The sequence below is a fragment of the Chenopodium quinoa genome, unplaced genomic scaffold, assembly GCF_001683475.1.
Source record: "Chenopodium quinoa cultivar QQ74 unplaced genomic scaffold, ASM168347v1, whole genome shotgun sequence".
Lineage (NCBI taxonomy): Eukaryota > Viridiplantae > Streptophyta > Magnoliopsida > Caryophyllales > Amaranthaceae > Chenopodium > Chenopodium quinoa.
Window position 1 is genome coordinate 675,263 of NW_018742951.1, and position 11,189 is coordinate 686,451.

An 11,189-nucleotide genomic window follows, 5' to 3' on the forward strand; every position below is an offset into this window, starting at 1 on the left:
AAATTGCGAAGGATGTCTATTAGGCAAGATGATAAAACAGTCGTTCTCCAAGTAGGGAGAAAGGGTAAGTGACTTATTAAGTCTAATACACACGGATGTATGTGGACCAATGAGTACACCCGCAAGACAAGGTTACCGATATTTCATCACTTTCACCGACAATTTTAGTAGATATGGCTATGCCTACCTAATGTCGAATAAATCTGAATCTTTTGAGAAATTCTAAGAATTTCAGAGTGAAATTGAGAATCAACTTGGCAAGAAAATTAAAGCACTTCGATCAGATCGAGGTGGCGAATATTTGACCCATGAATTCGACGATCACTTGAAAGAAAATGGTATTCTTTCAGAGCTAACACTTCCCGGAACTCCTCAATGGAACGGAGTGTCTGAAAAGAGGAATCGAACCTTGTTAGACATGGTTCGATCATGATGGGTCTTAGTGAACTTCCTATCTCTTTTTGGGGACATGCGCTACAAACCGCGACACTAACACTGAACCGAGCTTCGTCCAAAGCTGTTGAAAAGACTTCATATGAATTATGGACTATGAAACCTCCTAGGTTGTCTTTTCTCAAGATTTGGGGATGCGAAGCATATGTCAAACGATTAATTTCGAACAAACTTCACCCTGAATCAGACAAGTGTTTCTATGTGGGATACCCAAAAGAAACCAAAGGGTATTACTTCTAAAATAAATCCGAGAACAAGTGTTTCTTACTCGAGATAGTGTCTTTTTGGAGAAGGAACACCTTTCCAAAATGACAAGTGGGAGGAAAATCGAACTCGACGAAGTTCGAGAGGACGAGCAAGAATGTCAACTTGATAAAACTGACAATCTAAGTGCTTTGGAAGCAGCTGAGAAGATTGGTCAGAATCAAACAGACAATGTAAATGCTCAACCCATTACCCTTCGTAGGTTGCAACGGCCACGATCTCAACCAGACAGATACCTTGGTATTGGCTTAATCGATGATCAGGACATCCTAGTTATAGATGGTGATGAGCCAGCGACATACAAGCAAGCTATGACGAGCCCCGACTCTGCTAAATTGCAAAAGGCCATGATATCCGAGATGGACTCCATGTCTGAAAATAAAGTCTGGGACTTGGTGAATTTGCCCGAGGGTTACACACCCATCGGTTGAAAATGGATTTTTAAACTGAAGACAGACAAATATGGGAATGTATCAATATACAAAGCTAGACTAGTGGCAAAAGGTTATAGACAAATCCACGGGATTGACTATGATGAAACTTTTTCACCAGTTGCAATGCTAAAGTCTGTCCGGATTATCCTAGCGATTGCTGCATATTACGATTATGAAATATGGAAGATGGATGTAAAAACCGCCTTCATGAATGGGATTTTGGAAGAAACTGTGTATATGACACAGCTAGAAGGTTTTTTTGATCCAAGCACCGCTGGAAAGGTATGCAAGCTTAAGAAGTCCATTTATGGACTGAAGCAGTCAAGCAGAAGTTGGAATCTACGATTTGATGAAGCCATCAGCAAGTTTGGTTTTATCAAGAATCCAGATGATTCTTGTGTCTACAAGAAGGTCAGTGGGAGTGACATCGCATTCCTAGTCCTATATGTCAATGACATACTGCTCATTGGAAACAACACAAATTACTAGAGTCCGTAAAGGGCTGGTTGGGAAAGTGCTTTTCAATGAAGGACTTAGGTGAGGCATAGTACATATTGGGCATTAAGATCTACAAGGATAGATCTAAGAGGATGATTGGATTGAGCCAGAGTACTTACATTGATAAAGTACTAGCACGATTCAACATGGAGAATGCCAAAAGAGGGCACCTGCCCATGTCCCATGGCGTGACTCTCAGCAAGAAACAGTGTCCACAGACACCTGTTGAGCGAGAGAGAATGGATCAGATTCCATATGCTTCGCTAATTTGGTCGATCATGTATGCCATGATATGTACCAGGCCGGATGTATCGTATGCTTTAAGCGCTACGAGCCAATACCAATCAAACCCAGGAGAGGCGCATTGGACTGCGGCCAAGAATATCCTAAAGTATCTGAAAAGGAACAAGGATAAATTCCTGGTCTATGGTGGCCACAAAGATTTGGTTGCTGAAGGTTACACCGACGCTAGCTTCCAGACTGACAGAGACGACTTTAAATCACAGTCAGGGTACATATTTTGCCTAAATGGAGGAGCGTTTGGCTGGATGAGTACCAAGCAAAGCACCACTGCAGATTCTATAACTGAAGTCGAATACTTGGTAGCTTCAGAAGCCGCTAAGGAGGATGTTTAAATTCGCAAGTTCGTTAGTGAACTTGGTGTTGTACCCTCCATCAAGGGTCCGATAGATCTCTACTGTGACAACAATGGAGCTATCGCTCAGGCTAGAGAGCCAAGAGAGCACCAGAAGGTCAAACATGTCCAGAGGCAATTTCACATGATAATGGAATGAAAATCCGAAGGTGAAATCAGAATTTGCAAGATCGAAACGGATGATAATGTGGCCGATCCTTTGACTAAACCTCTGCCTCAAGTGAAGCACAACAATCACATTGAGGCAATGGGAATAAAGCACGTTGGAGATTGGCTTTGAAATTCCTTATACATGTTTTTTAATTAAACTAGACGTTTTAATGTAAGACACTGTGTTGAAACCATTCATTTATGGAGTAATGAATTTTATAATTCTATTCACTCCATTGCTATTTAATTGTGGTTTAGAATTAAATAATGAGTCCATTCGATTTATGGAAATATTCAAAACAGGGTTTCAAGACCATGTCTTGGATAAAGAAACACTAGTTAAGTGAACATTGAATTTTTAAGTCGAAAGTTGTCCCTAATCAAGGTCATCTTACTGATGGACGATTGATGAACACTAGAGATAAGTGTGTAGTATGATTTACATCACCGTTTCATGTGCTGCAAGGACGTAATTGTCACAATCATTTACACAGGTGCTAGTTTAGAACTGCACTGGATAGACCTATGAGAGTAATTTAAGAGATTCAAAATTTTCATAAGTACATTTCTCATTATAGCTATCGAAACCTATTTTCTCAACCATAAGTATTGTGAAGTTTTCTTGTTTGAGTACTAGTCTCTTTGATGTTGCCTAACGTCTGCCGTAACTGTGGATCATAACGTGAACACTCGGGAGATTAAGTCCTCTAAGTAAGAGAAACTTACAATACAAGACTGGGAATGTCCCCCTATTAACAATAGGGAACATGTCTTAGTTGTTTACAAGGCCGCTCGAAGAGCGAGACTGTGAAAATGCATGGCCGTGCTCAGATGGATTTTAGAAATCATCTTCTTATTGACAGTCGAACTCGGAAATCGAGAAACACTTCTAATCGTAATAAGGATGACAATGAATCTTACCAGATGGTTCAAGAACCATTAAGCGACATAGGAAATGGGCTATATACTGTATGCACACTTGTCCCGAAGGACAAGTGGGAGATTGAAAGGAATGGTGTCCTTCCAAAAAGTGTATTATTCTAATAGACAGTTCAGAATTATTACAAAGCTAATTCTTCAATAAGGTCAAGTGATCGGAATGCCTAGGTGGAGGTCGCTTCCGATCAGTAATATTAAGGTACAATTAATATTAAGCTTAATCTTAACTGAACCCTTTGGGTCGAACCCAATCGAACAACCGATCCGAGACGACGAATCAATCCGAAGGATTCGATGAGTCTTCAGAGTTTTACGAATACAGACGTCGGATATCGAGCCTAGGGCGTAGAAACCGAGCATCGCAAAATCACAAGCAACAAGTTCGAGCGCAGCCGTTGCATCACTACGGCCTAACCATGTGGACACTAGGCTAGCTCGAGATAGCATACACAATGCATTTCTAGGCACACCTTGCATACTAGACGCACATAGCAGCACCATCACAGTGCTAGGCACTAGAGTGTGTGCCTTAGCACAGCACAGCACCATCACAATGCTAGGCACTAGCGTGTGTGCGTGCGTGTGTGCCTTTGCACAGCTCATCGCACCATCGTGGCACATAGCACAACACTAGGAAACATCGTCATGTGCGTGTGCATCGCTAGCACAGCACCAAGCAATAGAGTGCTTGTGCGTGTGGCTGGCGAGGCAATGCCCAGCATGCGTGGCTCGCTAGCAACACGCATGCTGGCTATGCGATGTGTGTGCGAGAGACCGGGGCCAGCACTACGCACCAACCAACAAGGCTGTACATGTGTGTGTGCGTTGGCTAGGCAGCAGCACTACGCTAGCAGCGCCCAGCGCCAAGCAACCCAGCAGCTCGCAGCACGTATATGCTGGATGTGGTGGGGTCAGTGCGTGCTTGCAATGTTAGCTGGCTGGTGTGTGCTAGCGTGCTAGCTGGCTGCCAGCCCAGCTGCCCCTTGTGAGTGGTGGTTTAGGAGAGGTGGGGACTAAGGCCTCAAGGCTTCCCTTCCCCCCATGGGATATGGTCCTCACCTAACCTATTATCTCCTATTACCACTTGTTGCTATGTGATTGCCACTACTAGAAAACAGTCAATCAACGACGGAAAAAATCCGTTGGAAAACCCTGAAATTCCGTCGGAAATGCCCATTTCCGACGGAATTCCGTCGGAATGCATTGTCGGAAGATCCTTTGCAGGTATATTGCGATATTCCGTCGGAAAGGTCGATTCCGACGGAATTTCCGACGGATTTTGTTCTGTCGACGCTTTTGTTGACATTCAGTGTAAATCCGACGCAAGGTTCCGACGGAATTTTCCGTCGGAGTGGGATATTTTTCGACGGAAAATTCCGTCGGTGGGGTAGATTTTCCGACGGAATATTCCGTCGGAGGCGGTATTTTCCGACGGAAAATTCTGTCGGAAAATTAAATAAAAAAAAAGCCCCACCCCACCCCCACCACCAGCCCACCCTCTGCCCCCCTACCCTCAACCTCAGACCACCACCCACAATACCCCCACAACCCAGATCCCCACCACCAGCCCACCCCCTACCCCCTTACCCCTACCCAGCCCCACCACCACCAGCCCACCCCAGCCCACCACCAGCCCCCTACCCTTAGCTCCTAACTTACCCAGATCCCCACCCCCACCCCCCACCCACACCCAAACCACCCCTCCTTTCTAGACCACCCACACCCAGCCCCACCCTCACGCACACCCACCAACACCCAGCCCCACGCTCACCAACCCACTACCCCACTAATAACCCCAGTCCCACCAACCCACCACTAACCCATACCACATACCCACCACCCCACCAATAACCCTGACCCACAACTAACCCACCCAGACCCACCACCACCCTACCTAACCATAACCCACACCACAGAACCACCCTAGCTAACCCAGACGACAAAATTTTAAAAAAAAAACGAAAAGTTTTGAAAAAAAATACAAATCCGAAAAAAAATTGAAAAAAAATCGTATTTTATACAAATTAGAGCAGACGAACGAATACAAATCTGAACAAAAATTATATTCAAACCAGATCTATGCAAGTTAATACAAAAAACAGAATACAAATCGGAAATCTACAAAAACGAATAAAATTCCTCTAACGAACGAACATGTTGTTGATGGCTCGAATTTTGGCTGGAATTGCTGAGATTTGGATCGAGTTGCTCGGATTTTCGCTCGAAGTTGCTTGAACTAGCATGAGAGGAGGGAGATCGAATTAAAAATATTGATTTTTTGTGATTTTCGTTGATGGAAAAAGAAGGGGAAAGAGAAGAGGAAAGAGAGGCGCACAGGAGAGAGAAAGAGAAATGAAAGAGAAATGAGGGAGGCGCACAGGAGAGAGAAAGAGAAATGAAAGAGGAGAAAGAGAAATGAGGGAGGAGAGAGGCGCTGAGGGTTTTTTTTTTGTTTTTTTTTATTTTTTATTATTAGTGTTTGTTAGGTTTTTTTTTTATTATGTAAATATTTTCCGACGGAAAATTCCGTCGGAAACTTCCGACGGATTTAATTTCTGCCGGAAAATAGATGTTCCGACGGAATATTCCGTCGGAACATCTCCGAGGGATTTTATTTCCGTCGAAACATTACTGTTCCGACGGAATAATCCTTCGGAAATTTCCGACGGATTTTATTTCCGTCGAAACATTACTGTTCCGACGGAATATTCCGTCGGAAAACCTTTTAATTCCAACGGATTTGTATTCCGTAGGAAATCCGTCGTAAATTTCTGACAGATTTTAATTCCATCGGAACTTTCCGACGGATTTCATGTCCGTCGGAACTTGTCCGTCGTAAATTGGCCAATTTCTAGTAGTGTGCATTTGTTTAATAATTTATTTTAGAATTAAATAAATTAGTGCAATTGCACATGATCCCACATTGATCATGAAATGGGATTCAAGTCCCCATTTCCTAAAAATACCCCTTGGTTGGGATTTTGAGAATACACAACTTGAGTAGAACTCAAAAGGTATCTCCAATAGTTGAGAAAGCCTTAAGTTCGTAAAACTCCTTTTTTATTAGATCGGGTCTTGACTAACCTTCGGGACTTGGATCACTCGGGTCGGGGTTCGTGGGTACGAGCCGTCGGAGACCTTGTGATTGCGGGGTTCAAGTAAGAGCTCTTTTGGTGAGCGAAGCACGCGTCTAGGGTATAATTCTTTCTCCCTTTTTCTCTTAATTATGTGTTAATTATGTTTTGCATGCTTTAATTGCTTTAGTTATCGTGGCGGGTCTTGGTGGGTTTCCTTCCGCGTAGAGTGGGTCTCTACGAAACCCTACAGCTTAAGCCTAGATCTTTCAGGCTTTTGCTTGCTGAGGTAGGCCTCTCAGGAGCAAGCAGGGGCACACTAGTAGAAAAAATCAAATAGGCACCCCCTCTTTAGCACCGGTTCTTGAAAACTGGTGCCAAAAGAAAAGGGTGGGATTGGAAAATAGGGATTAGGCACCAGTTCTAACCAAAACCGGTGCCTACTCATTTAATTAGCACCGGTTCAAACCGGTGCCAACCTTAAAAAAAACAGAAAAAAAAAAAACAAAGAAAGCAATAGAGTTGGCATCGGTTCGCCTTAAACCGGTGCGAACTTTAGTAATTAGCATCGGTTTGAACCGGTACCATTAAAAAAAAAAGCCCGGTTTATAATGCGCGTCTTCTTCTTCATCATGTCCTTGCTCTTTCCTCTTCTCATTTAATCTGCCTCTCTCTCTCCTCCATTGTAGCATACTTGAATTTCTCCATTGAAGGGACTTCAGAGCTTTCTCTCAGCACTTTCCTAACACTCCATCTCTCTCCTTCGATCTCCTTATCCATAACCGCCACTTTCCCTTTCCTTTCTTCTCTCTTTCGATCTCCTTCTATCTTTCTACAATATTGGAGGTTAGGGTTTCTGCGGCAAGGTAATGCACTCCTTCTCCGTGTTCTTTCTTTCTTTAAAGTTATGCTCTTTCTTATTTACCCTACACCATTGTGAATTGCATTGCTTTATCTACAAATACCCTTTTTTCGTTTTTTTTTTTGGGATTTTTTATTCCTCAATTATTAATCTAAAGTATTCTGTGCTTTTGAGATTCTTTGAGCAATTCATTTCATATGGTTCATTTAGCTTTTAAATTGGGTTTTTGTAAAAATTTTGTAATGTTTATGTAGTGAGAAATTGAGAAGCAATTCATTAATTTTAATTGAGGTAATAAACTGTACTAGGTGTTGAGATATGGATAATAATGATAAATGGCGTCGTTTCATTCTATGGTGTTCAAGGAATCAGAAAGCCTTGAAGGGAAATGTATTAAGATTGAGGGTTATGATTTTAATCAAGGAGTGAACTATCCCAAGCTTTTGAAATCGTTCGTCTCAACCGGTTTCCAAGCATCTAATCTTGGTGATGCTATCGATGTTGTAAATCAAATGGTTAGTTTGAGTTTTAAGCTGTTTATTAATTTTAGGTGTTGTTCTGCTCGTTTTCATTTTGTGTTCATTTGTGTATTTTGTGTGGTTCAATCTAGATTGGTGGCTGGCAAATGAAATACCCGATGAAGATTGCAGAAAGGAAGAGAAGGATCCTGTTTATAGGGAATCTGTGGGGTGCAAAGTGTTTTTAGGTTTTACCTCGAATCTTATATCTTCTGGTGTTCGTGACACTGTTCGATATCTTACTCAACATCATATGGTGAGATTAATGTTTAGATATTATATCGCTTTGTTTGATTTTTTGGAAAGTGTTGTTCAAATGTGTGAACTTAGTTGTGGGGTATTTAACTTAATACTTTCAGTAGATCCTATGCTTAACATAGTCTTGGGCTATTGGGTGAAAGAAAGTAATTTCTAAGAGAGAAGATTTTGCAGTAGCAAATGACTTGTAGCTTAGAGATTGCAATCTATTTGAGGTTAAACAACAGCATGTAAATGCCATCTCCACGGAGAATGCTTTATATTTATTAGCTTAATTGTTAGTTCATTGGTACAGAATGGTCCATATTTTTTCTTTTTCTTTTATTTATTTTTTTTAAAAAAAATCAGTCTAATTAAGCAAGCTAGTCTATCCTCTTCCGAGTCTCTGATCCACTTGAATAAAATCCAATGATACAGATCTATTCAAAAATCAAACTGCTACCATAAAGAAGGGCACCAAGCATCTTGTTCTTATGGAGATGGCATTTACATGCTGCTATTTGGATGTGTTCAGATCATAATGTCTTAGACACCTGATTTCCACAACATGAAATGGCTTTCTATCTTGGCAGCCATCATGTCAATTGCCTCCTCAACCATTGGATTGGCTCTCGGCTTTGCTACCGTGATTGGTGATCAATCCCATATATTTCATTGATTTTTTATTACTATGTACTTGCAGGGATTCAACTCTAGAATCGAAGATGTCAGAGAGGAAATGTACTTGCTTTTTTTATCACTGATTTTTACTTGGTTTGTCCACTTGATTTGCTTTCTCTCTCTAATTTTATTTTTATTTTAATTTTCTCTCTCTAGATTACTTTGATCTGGTGGTGGATCTATTAGTACATTAGGGATACATGTAATGCGATTGGAGTGGTAAAATAGTATTGTGGTACTGGTTCTGTATTTTGCCTTAGTGGGCTGTGACAAATAGCTACATGTGCTTAGCTGGGATAGTTGATCTTGTTTCTTAGATTATACTTGGATGGGTTTTTTCTTTACTTAATGCATTGCTGATAAAATGATGTAAGAGTGAGAATATATAGTTCCTACGATGTTATTTGAAATAGCAAATATGTTGTTCTGTCCTTTTTCTATGGGAACCAAGTGGTGATAGAGCTGTTTAAAGTGGTGTACCTCTAATTCATGGCTGTCTGAGTAGTATTGTCAATATTTTTGGCTCTCATAACTGAAATGCAGGTTATTGTTGGCTACCTCCTTGGTGATTGGGCCAGGAGGTCTAAATTGTATCAGTGAAATGGTCTAGGTGAAGTTAGACTGCCTTGTTTCTTTATAAATATAATAGAAATTCTATGACGTGCTCTGCTTATAACTTGTCGTGAGTATTTTTTCCTATGATTTACGAATATTTAGTTTTTCGTGCTCTTCTTCAGCTTTTGTGGTGGCCTCAATATCATATTTTATGTCAAGGTCATTAAATCCACATAAGTATTTTAAAGACGGCATGTAGAGAAGGAAATATGTAGTTTATTGTACAACAGTGAACATAGAACATAGGAAAATTGTGGAGGAAAATAGTCGGAGGAGGTGTTTGTGGGTTCTTTCCTATCTATGTCGTCAACAGATTCAGGAGGTAAAATAGGAAAGGGAAGGCCTGATTCATGCTCTTGTTCTTCTACACCTGTTTTTCTTGGTGGCCTATTTTTCTATTTGTTTCTTCTCTGTGTGCCTTGCTGAATTCTGGATTTGGCGTGTGTTCTAGAGTCTGTTCAGCTTTGATTCATGCCATGAGTCTGTCTTTTCTATCTGCTGGGTTGAGTTGCTGTTTCTCTAGCTCTTGTTTTGTCTATTGTGTGCTGTTGCAGGCTGTGTTCTACTGAGATGCTGAGCTAGTCAGTGTGTTGGGGTTGTTTGACTGTTCCTGTGCTTGCTCAGAGCTTCTGTTTTTTCTGTCCCTGTTGGTTTGCTATGGTCTGTCTACTTGCTGGCCTGTTGTGTAGCTGTTCAGTGTTCCTGAGCTTGGTTCTGATATGGTGGCAACTGTGCTGGTGTCTTTGCTCTGGTGTAGTTTGTGTTTCTGTGACCCTGGGACTGTTCTTTTCTGCTATGATGTTGTTTGCGTTTGGTCTGGTCAGTTTTTTCAGTTGTGGTTTTGCTTATTTGCTTTGCTCTGATTCTGTGTTGCTGAGTGCTAGGTTTTATGGGCCGATCCTTGAAGCTTTCTACTCAGCTGGTGCTGTCAGACTGCTGTTCTTCAGGGACCTACTGGTGTCTGCTCTGCACTAGTTGGGCTACTAATTTGGGTGTTGTACAGTAGTGGTGTGGTTTGGTGCTGCTGTTTTGGTGGGCTGCGAGGTTGTAATATTAATTAATTTTATTCGGACGAAAATTGTAATATTACAGCCTTTTTAATGAAAATATGTAACTTTATATATATGTTAATGTTTCTATATCAATTTTAGTGAAAAAAATGCAAAAAAAAAAAAATATTTATTTTTTTGGGGTATTTCTGGCACCAGTTTGGACCAGAACCGGTGCCAAAAGTGGGGTTTTTTGCACTAATTCTTGCTTAAAACCGGTGCCAATAGTGTTGATAATAAAAAATAAAAAAAAATTCGCGCCTTTGAAGTTGGCACCGGTTTTAAACCGGTGCCGAATATTTGAGGATTTGGTATCCCTAAAATCCCCAACAATTCAAAACCGGTGCCTTAGGGGGGGTTTGAACCGGTGCCAAATTACCTTTTTCGTCTAGTGGCAGCCGGAACCCTCTGGCTTTTAGAAGCAGGATGGGAAGGCACCTCTCCTGGCCTTTTCAGCATCTGCCTAACGGAGCGAGAAATATTCTTGCTCCTCGTCTGCAAAAGAAAACAGCACAACCGATTAGTATCGAAATGAGCTAAAAATAATACAGGCGGTAGAAAGATCAGCCGGTGCTTACCCCATCATCTTTGGCCGCCAGCTGGGCCCTTTTCTTCTCCAACTGCTCCTTCCGGATCTCAGCGGCTGACTTAGCCGGAGTTTTTTCCGGAGGAACCATTTCCAGTCCTTTCTCTGCAAAGAAGAATACAAAATCAGAAACTATTCAAGCATCATACAGACGGCAAAAAGCGCCGGTTAACA

The 11,189-nt window shown here is 41.5% G+C and overlaps 1 long non-coding RNA gene across 1 annotated transcript; it reads left to right on the forward strand.

The window, feature by feature from the left end:
• The first annotated feature begins 6,791 nt into the window (after positions 1-6,791).
• Positions 6,792-10,485, forward strand: LOC110728491. Its single transcript, XR_002512694.1, has 4 exons — positions 6,792-7,333; positions 7,638-7,844; positions 7,940-8,103; positions 8,523-10,485. It is a non-coding gene; the product is annotated as an uncharacterized LOC110728491 (long non-coding RNA).
• The last annotated feature ends 704 nt before the right edge of the window (positions 10,486-11,189 follow it).